The sequence below is a fragment of the Macrotis lagotis genome, chromosome 1, assembly GCF_037893015.1.
Source record: "Macrotis lagotis isolate mMagLag1 chromosome 1, bilby.v1.9.chrom.fasta, whole genome shotgun sequence".
Taxonomy (NCBI): domain Eukaryota; kingdom Metazoa; phylum Chordata; class Mammalia; order Peramelemorphia; family Peramelidae; genus Macrotis; species Macrotis lagotis.
The window spans coordinates 751626945-751635554 of NC_133658.1; the positions used below are offsets into that span (position 1 = coordinate 751626945).

The 8610-nt window shown below is 41.3% G+C and overlaps 1 protein-coding gene across 2 annotated transcripts in view; it reads right to left on the reverse strand.

Moving 5' to 3' along the window:
• The window catches only part of KCNJ5 (potassium inwardly rectifying channel subfamily J member 5), a 56645-nt gene extending 49166 nt beyond the window's left edge, over positions 1-7479 (reverse strand). Inside the window, exons 1-2 of one of the 2 annotated variants that reach the window (XM_074216336.1) lie at positions 7010-7479; positions 4162-4254 (exon numbers count right to left, since the gene is read on the reverse strand). The gene's annotated coding sequence lies outside the window, so the exon portion shown is untranslated. The remainder of the gene's footprint in view (positions 1-4161; positions 4255-7009) is intronic. The other variant, XM_074216337.1, reaches the window with a different exon arrangement.
• Between the last annotated feature and the right edge of the window lie 1131 nt (positions 7480-8610).

Here is an 8610-nt window from a genome sequence, read left to right on the forward strand (position 1 = left end):
ACATCTGTAAATTGAGAGATTTCAACTAGAAGATTCCTTCCAGTTTTAATATTCTTTGAAGTTTGAATATGAAATACAGTTCTTTTTCTGAAGTAGCTTATGGTCCAGGAAGGGAATATACTTTATATGAAATCAATAAATCAAATAATCACCTATAATATACCAAACATTTGTTGGGGTTTATAAAATAAAAGTGAAACAATTCCTGCCATTCAGAACTTAAATTCTAGCAAGAAAAATAACATGTCACATATATTCAGATAATAATAAATACAAGGTAATTTGGGGGGGAACAGTAGGTAGGGGAAGGAGAGAATCAGGAAAAACCTTAAGGAGGGAGCACTTGAGCTGAACTTTGTAGGAACTAGGAATTCTAAGAGGGAGGGGATGCATTTCAGCCGTGGAATGTCACTTGAGATAACAGACAGTTTGACTAGCCTCCATTAAGCTCCTATGGTGAGCCAGAAAAAAGGAATGGCTAGGTGGCTGGAACAAATGGCAGTTGAAGGGGAATGATCTATAATGAAACAGACAAATTATATTATATGAAACAGACACAAAAATTACATATGTATGAATATAAATTTTGAATATGGTATAGATTTTAAGTGGCACGCTGGAGACAGTGAGGCATACCTTCCTGGAATGGACAAAATGTCTCAGTAAGTAAAAAATAAAATAGGTATATACTTATAAAATAGGTAGGGTGAGGTTATAACATGGAAGGCAGTGTAGCAGTCAATAGAGTAAGTTTTAGAGGAGAGAACATGTAAAAAAAATTTATTTGGTAGTTTGACAATGGTATGTTGGGTGGATTGGAAAGTGAAGACATTGCAAACAATAAAACCAAGTAGGATATTGTTTTAATAATTCAGATAGGAAGAGAAGATGCCCTAGGCTAAAGTAGTGATGCTGGGACTACAGAAGAAGCAATATATCTAAAGTATTGGACAAGGTCTTTTTTTAAAAAAATTGATCTTTTCATTCTGAATATCTAGCATATAGTAGGAACAATGAATGCAGTTCATATGCATAATAGATAAAATGAATTGGGTTATATATAATGATTGATTACATTTTTTTTCAGTGTATTAGAGTCACTTCATCTTTCTCTTTTCTAATGCACACCAGAAACTGTTGGCTCACAGAAGTGGGGACTACTTGGCCAGACAGACATCTGGTAGAGAAAGACACAAGGATGGGTGTCTGAGAGAGATTTTCTCTCTCCTTGCCTTTTGGTGGTCACACAGCACCAGTAAGCTGGCCAACATCTTGTCAGATCATTCCAGTCTCTTTGCTCCCATGGGTTAGAGAGATAATGAGCCAGCCTCTAGGACCATGTGTTAAGAGTCTGATTCAGACTCTTAACTTGCAGCAAGAATCTTTGGAAAGCTCTCTCTCCCCTCATGGCCTTTATTTACTAGAATAGCCTGCTTATCAAAATGCCAAGGTAGGAAGAACTAAAAAAAAACCAGGCTGACATTGGCCTGGAAAGAATTCATCTAGTCTTTCTCAATGTTTTTAGGCAGGCCTACATCAAAGTCCTCCTAGGAAGAAGATGCTTTCTTCTTACCTAGAAAAAAATTTCCTGAGGATAAGATTCCAGTGCTCTTTGCTCAGTCTAACTTCAATACATCTTGCTCCACTTTAAAATTATTGACTTTTTAGGGAAGTTGGAAAAATTCTTTTATTTGATGGTGAGAAATGGTTTTATTTACCCCAAGATCACTGATAAATGTTTTCTTTCATTTTCCCAATTACATGTAAAGATAATTTTCTTTTTTAGCCTTCTTTAAAAAATTTATTTTTCCAATTATATGTAAAGATAATTTTTAGCATTTTTTTAGGATTTTTTTGCAAGGCAAACGGGGTTAAGTGGCTTGCCCAAGTCCACACAGCTAGGTAATTATTAAGTGTCTGAGACTGGATTTGAACCCAGGTACTCCTGACTCCAGGGCAGGTGCTTTATCCACTACACCACCTAGCCGCCCCTTTAGCATTTATTTTTGCAAAAGTTTCTCCCTCCCACCCTTCCCTTCCTCCTCATCAAGAGAGCAGGTAATCTGACATAGGTTATACATGGACAATTATATTTAATGTATTTCTATATCAATCATGTTGTGAAAGAAAAGTCAGAAGAAAAGGAAAAAAAACCATGAGAAAGAAGAAACAAAAAAACACATTTTGAAAAGTCCAAATAGTTTGCTTTGGTCTGCATTCAGACTCCATAGTTCTTTCTCTGGATGTGGATGCCATTTTCCATCACAAGTCAAAAAATCTTTTGTTATTAATACTGTCTACCCTGATCCGAATAAACATGCTTAAAAACATAACAACTCTTAGCTTTTCAATTAACTGGAAAAATGTTTATCTGAAGATGGGCTATCTACTGTTGTCCAGTCCTGTCTTACTCTTCTTGACCCCTAGCACAGGCCCTTCTAATCCCCACCATCTCCCAAAGTCTATCCAAGCTCCTGTTCATAGTTTCCATGATACTACCTATCTCAACCTCTGCCCTTCCCTTCTCCTTTTGCCTCTAATCTTTCCCAATATCAGGGTCTTTTCAAATGAATTCTATTTTCTCATTATGTAGCCAAAGGATTTAAGCTGCCCTGAGTTATCTAAAATGAATTTTTAATCTCCACATGCCTCTCTTAGATCACTTAGCTGGACCAGTTTCTTGTTCTCCCGCCCCCCAATTTTTTCTTCTCCCAAAGTACCCAGACAACATTTGATCAGGGAATGCAACACATTTTAACTTAAGCAAAACATAATTAGAAATATAAATTTGCTGCCAAAATGGTCCCATAATACACTCCAAGGCCACATAGACAATTCCCTGTCACTGCTCCCCTCCATCAGCACAGAGAATCCAGAGTCAATTCATATGGGAGAATTGAAACTTTTTCTGATTGGTTGTATGGAGCCTTATGGGATTATGACTGGGGAGTTAGAGAAGGGAGCTGATTCATTTTCTGAACAGTCTCCAGTTCAGGACTATGAGTTGGCTTCCCCTGAATACTTAAGGTTTAATAGTAGAGAGGGGAAGCCCTGAAGCATGATGGAGGAGAGGATTTAAGATTTTCTTTGGCTTGTCTATAGTATAGTAGAATGAGTAAATGAAAGTGGGATCAGAGACTCTGAGGTTTGAATTCTGCCTGAAGCTATTAATGCTTAAAACTGTACCAAGATTTTTGGGACATCTTACACAAACACACACACACACACACACACACACACACACACACACCATTTTTATTAAATAAGTTGTTATTGTTCAATTGTTAACAGTTGTGTCTGACTCTCCCTGACCCAATTTTTTGGGGGGGAGGGGGGCAAAGATACTGGAGTGGTTTACCATTTCCTTCTACAATTCATTTTATAGATGGGGGAAATTGAGGAAAACAGGGTTAAATGACTTGCCCAGGGGAAGTTGATGGCAAGCAGGGTTAAATGACTTGCCCAGGGTCACACAGCTAGTACATGTCTGAGACCAGATTTGAACTCAGGAAGATGAATGAGTCTTCCTAACTCCAGGGAGTTCTGTGAATTATGGCATCACCTAGCTGTCCTGTTAAATAAGTACTATAGCTATTCGCATTTTATAGATGAAATGAAAGCTCAGACAGGTTAAGTGCTTTTATCATCCTTCACACAGTGAATATTGGAAGCGATTTGAACCATGATTTTGCTTTGCTTTAAGTCAAGCACTCGTTACATCACACTACCTAATTCATATAACCTGTATCTAATTACCTTTTGTTCTTGGGGGGAGTCATAGAAGAGCTCTAACTTTCAGTTTCCTCATTTGTAAAATGAAAGACCAATTTAGATGATCTCTAAGGATAAGCAAAATGGATCATTCATAGATAGATTGTGGAGTTGGGATATTGAGGCCTCTTTGATCAGGAGAGAAACTGAGAGATCCACGGATAAAAGCTTCTAGATATAGGAGGATGTCATGTCCTGCTCTAGTGCCCTGAATTCATGCCGTAACAACATAGTCTCTAGTAGGTCATGATGTCTTTCCACTATGTGGAGTGTATTTGGCTACCCATTAGTTATGAAAAGTGCAAGGGTCAGGAAATCTTTCTGGGAGAGCTGAGGAAATGAAAACTAGCCAGTGGGAATTCCCATTGGTTTCCCCTGCTGTTTGGTTACCTTCATCACATATAGACTGGAGCAGTCATAAGCATCCCCAGAACAGAGTTGACACAAAGCACAGCAGAAATCTTCTGGGGCCGAGGGGAGCATCTGTGGGGACAACAAAGGGATTCACTCTGATTGATGTGAGTGCAGCAGGCGGCTGGGCATCATTGAGGAAATGCTGTTGTGGATGAGTTGAGCTGATGTCTCTGCTGGGTTCCATGGTAGAACAGGCTCTGAACTGCCCAGGATGCTTGGAGCAGGATTGCAAAGCACAGATTGGGAGAAAGTTGTATTGAGAAATTCTGGGGAACTGTGACGGGATTAGTCATGACCCACAAAGCTCTTTATCCATAGGAAGCTACTGAGGCAGCCCTCTCTCTCTAGTTTGGGCACACTGGACCCTCATGGACCCATCTCTTTGGAAAGGTAGAGAAAGGTGGACATAATACTTTTGGGGGGGTTGGTTTTTTCAAGGCAATGGGGTTAAGTGACTTGCCCAAGGTCACACAACTAAGTATTAAGTGTCTGAGGCCAGATTTGAACTCAGGTCCTTCTGATTCCAGGGCTGATACTCTAGGCACCACCTAGCTGCCCTGACATAATGCTTCGATGCCACCTGGACAAGAACTTGGTAAGAAATACCTGGTTGAGACCTATTTGTAACTCCTAGTGGGTAGTCCAATTGTTTGCAGATTTTGGAAGTATCTGACTGACATGCTTGGGCCTGAGTTGTGATATTGAGAAAAGGATGGATAATTCCTTTTGTGGGGATGAAGTTTTGCTCTGAGGAAGCCCAGTCCTAATATGTCAGTGAAGACCATATATATGAGCTGTCATCTCCAGTAATAGCTCCAACATTAAGAGTTGTTAGAGTCCCCTTTTATTTCTTTTCAACCACCTACCCTGGACCCAAACTTTCCACCTTCCCCAATCTTCCCCACTTTCCCTTCACCACTGAATAGGTACCATTATACCTGGAAATAGAATGACATCATTTCTTCTTGGAGTGACAGTTTCTCCTTGCTGTTTACCACATACCCGCACATGCTTCCCTCACCAGACACTTTTGTATTATTTTCAAAGTGTGATAACATGGGTCTAGAGCTTTTTTTTAGAGAATGCAAATCTCCTCTAAAGCTCTGTCATTATCAAGCCTGTTCCAGCTCCCCAGCCTATCTTATTTTAGAGAGTCTAAGGATTGCATTCTTACCAGTTGGTGAGCTTTGAGATGGTATTAGAAAGTATGCAATGGTTATTGAAAAACCATTATGAAAGGATAGCTCACTATTCTGCCCTGCCTTGGACAGGGCATTCAGGTGCAGTCTGAGTTTATTTTATTCAATCTGATGTCTAGGATAGCTCTTGGAATGTTCAAACACTTGAGGGCAAGGGATGGAGTAGGTATGGAGAAAGAAACTTGGCCCCTTTCCTTAATCCAGAGGAACTCACACAGGAAGCAAAGCCCAGTCCCTAGGATTCTTCACTGGGGAGTTTCCTGCCTTGCAGAAAGGCACGAGACTAACAGGGATCACAAGTACAGTTTACTGAGTTTCTCCGTAAGGAGGTAAAAGAGTTCAGTGTGGCTAAATAAATTAATTGACAGAGACATCATGGATCTTCAAACCCAGGAGTTATTAACTTTTTTTTGTGTTGTAGATTCCATTGGCAGTTTGGTGAAGCCAATGTACATTTTCTCAGAATGTTTGTTGTCTACAATAATAATTGATATTAAATTTCAGTTAGAGGATAATGAAAATAGATGTAATTTTTTTTCTTATCCAATTTTGCTGACCCCCGAACTGTATCCATGAATTCCCTTGGAGATCCATGGCCAAATTAGAAATGCCTAAGATTCTAGCCCAACCTCCTAATTTTATAGATAAGAAAACTGAGGTTCAAAGAATTGATTTTCCCAGTGTTACACAAGTAGCAAATCACAAAGTCAGGATTCCAACCCAGATTTTCTGGATCCAGGCTCATAGCTTTTTCCACTTATGCTATTGCTTCCCTCTGACCTGGCTTGGCAGGGACCCTGACCACAAGATTCATTGAACAATATTGCAAAGAAATTGGATGGCCAAACAGACAGGATATATGGTATATTGGAAAATTGGACAGAGATAGAGGATCTGGGATTCAATTGAGACCTTGATATTTATTACCTATGTGGCCTTGGGCTAATCATTTTTAATACTTTGGACCTCACAAGGGATTGGACTAGATGGCCTTTAAGCCTTTCACTCTTATGGAATAAAACCCAAGATAGGAAAAAATACAGAAGTAGTGTTTTCTAATTGGCAGACTTTAAAAGAGAAAGCAGGATTAAGGTAAAGATTTATGGGAAGCAGAATCCTCTTAACATCCTCTATGCCACCCCCGTTCCCCACCCCACCCCACTTTTGAAGTGGCTGATTCCACAGGAATTTCCCTTCTCACCTAACAGCCAACTAGACCCCAAAACACCCCCCCACCTTGCCTCCATCCCCACCTCTGAACTGAGAGTTCCGTTACCATTGCGCAAACCTCCCCGATGGTCCCTAGGGCAGTCCACACAAACCAGGGGAAGGCAAGGATAATTCCTCAAGCTAAAATCCTGAGGCTCTACACCCGTCCCAGGAGCAAGAACATCTCCCAGCTTCCTGGTTGAACTTCTAACCCATGCCACTCTCTCCCGGGCTGGTCCCTCCGCAGAAGGTGCCCTTTGCCAGTCCGGCCACCTGCTGAATTTGGCACGCATATCCATCCCCAGGGACGCCTCCGCCCGCTCTACCTCAAAGGTTCTCTCAGTCCACCAACTCCCCTGAAGGCTCCTGGGTCTCTCTGGCTGCTAAATAGAGGACAAAGAGAAAAGACAACTTACTTGCTGGGAAGGGTGCTTCTTGTGTCCAGCTGACAGCAACTTTGGGGTGAATCGGGCGAGCCAGCGCAGGGACCAACGGACAAGGATTCCCCCAGGGACTCCTCAATCTGAGCCATTACCAGCACACGGATGGCTTCCGTCTCCGGAGCTCAGGCTTTCTTAACCTCTTCCTACCTGTGCCTCTCCTTGGCCTGGGGCTATGTGGTTGGAAGCTGGCTAGTGCCATCCTGCTCCCTCTTCTGCCTCTTCAATCACTCCTCCCTCCCCTCCCCGGCTTCTTGGCTAGCTGTCTTTGCCATTCTCTCTCTCTCTCTCTCTCTCTCTCTCTCTCTCTCTCTCTCTCTCTCTCTCTCTCTCTCTCTCTCTCCTCCCACTGCTCTCTCCCTCCCCCACCAATTTTTCTTTTTCCAATAAATGAATTTTTCTATATAATAAACCTATTTAAAGGACCAGGAGAGGAGGAAGTTATAAAGCCAAGAGAGAGAGAGAGAGAGAGAGAGAGAGAGAGAGAGAGAGAGAGAGAGAGAACGACAGAGAGCGAGAGTACTCCCATGTGATCCCGGAACATCATATCTGAATGAATAGAGAAAAGGTGGGGGAAAGGAGAGAAAGCCGTTGCCTCCAGGAGTGAGTAAGAGGTCTCAGGAGAAAAACATCTCAGTCTCTCCTCCTTGTACCCTCCCCACCCCCCTTTTGCCTACAGCTATCGCCTCTGCTCTCTCTTCCTCATTCTGGCCAGATGCTGAAAATGTACACTTGATGTATTTCCCTAGGTGTGCTGGGTTGTTACCTCTCATCTCTAAGACTTCCTTTAGTCACTCATGCCAGAGAGGAAGAAAAGGGGAGCAGAGGAGTGATAGGAAAAGGAAGGGAGAAAGTCAGAAGTGTGGGTGGGGACCAGAAGGTCATCTTCAATCGGTAAATCAACTAATCAACATTTATTAATGTTGATTAGTAATAATAATAATAATAACAATAATAATTAATAATAATGATAATAATATTATGTTCTATGTTCTAGGTACTGGGGGATGCAAAGACCAAAAATGAAACTTGTTTTCATGTAACCTACATTTGCATATGTACAAAAATAAGCCTATATACTAACCAAAAAAAACCTATAGAGTAGCTTAGAGAGTGAAAACCAGTGTTGAGAGGATATCTGTAAAGTTTTTATATAGGGGTGGCTAGGTGGCATAGTGGATAAAGCACCAGCCCTGGAGTGAGGAGTACCTGAGTTCAAATCCAGCCTCAGACACTTAATGATTACCTAGCTGTGTGGCCTTGGGCAAGCCACTTAACCCCATTTGCCTTGTCAAAATCTAAAAAAAAAAAGAAAAAGATTTTATATGGTTCTTGAACTGAGTCTTGTGATGAATTTGGAATTGAAGGGTTGAGATTTGAAGCTGACTCTGGACCTTATTAGCTGTGTGACTCTGGGCAAGACACAACCTTTCTAGGGCTCAATTTCTTTATTCTTAAAATGAGGGAGTTAAGACCTGATGTTTCTCACATCTCTAAATCTATAATTTTTCGAGGTGGAGTCTCAACCTTTGCTCTGATCTCAAATCCTATACCCAGACTTTCTGAGATGCCCACTG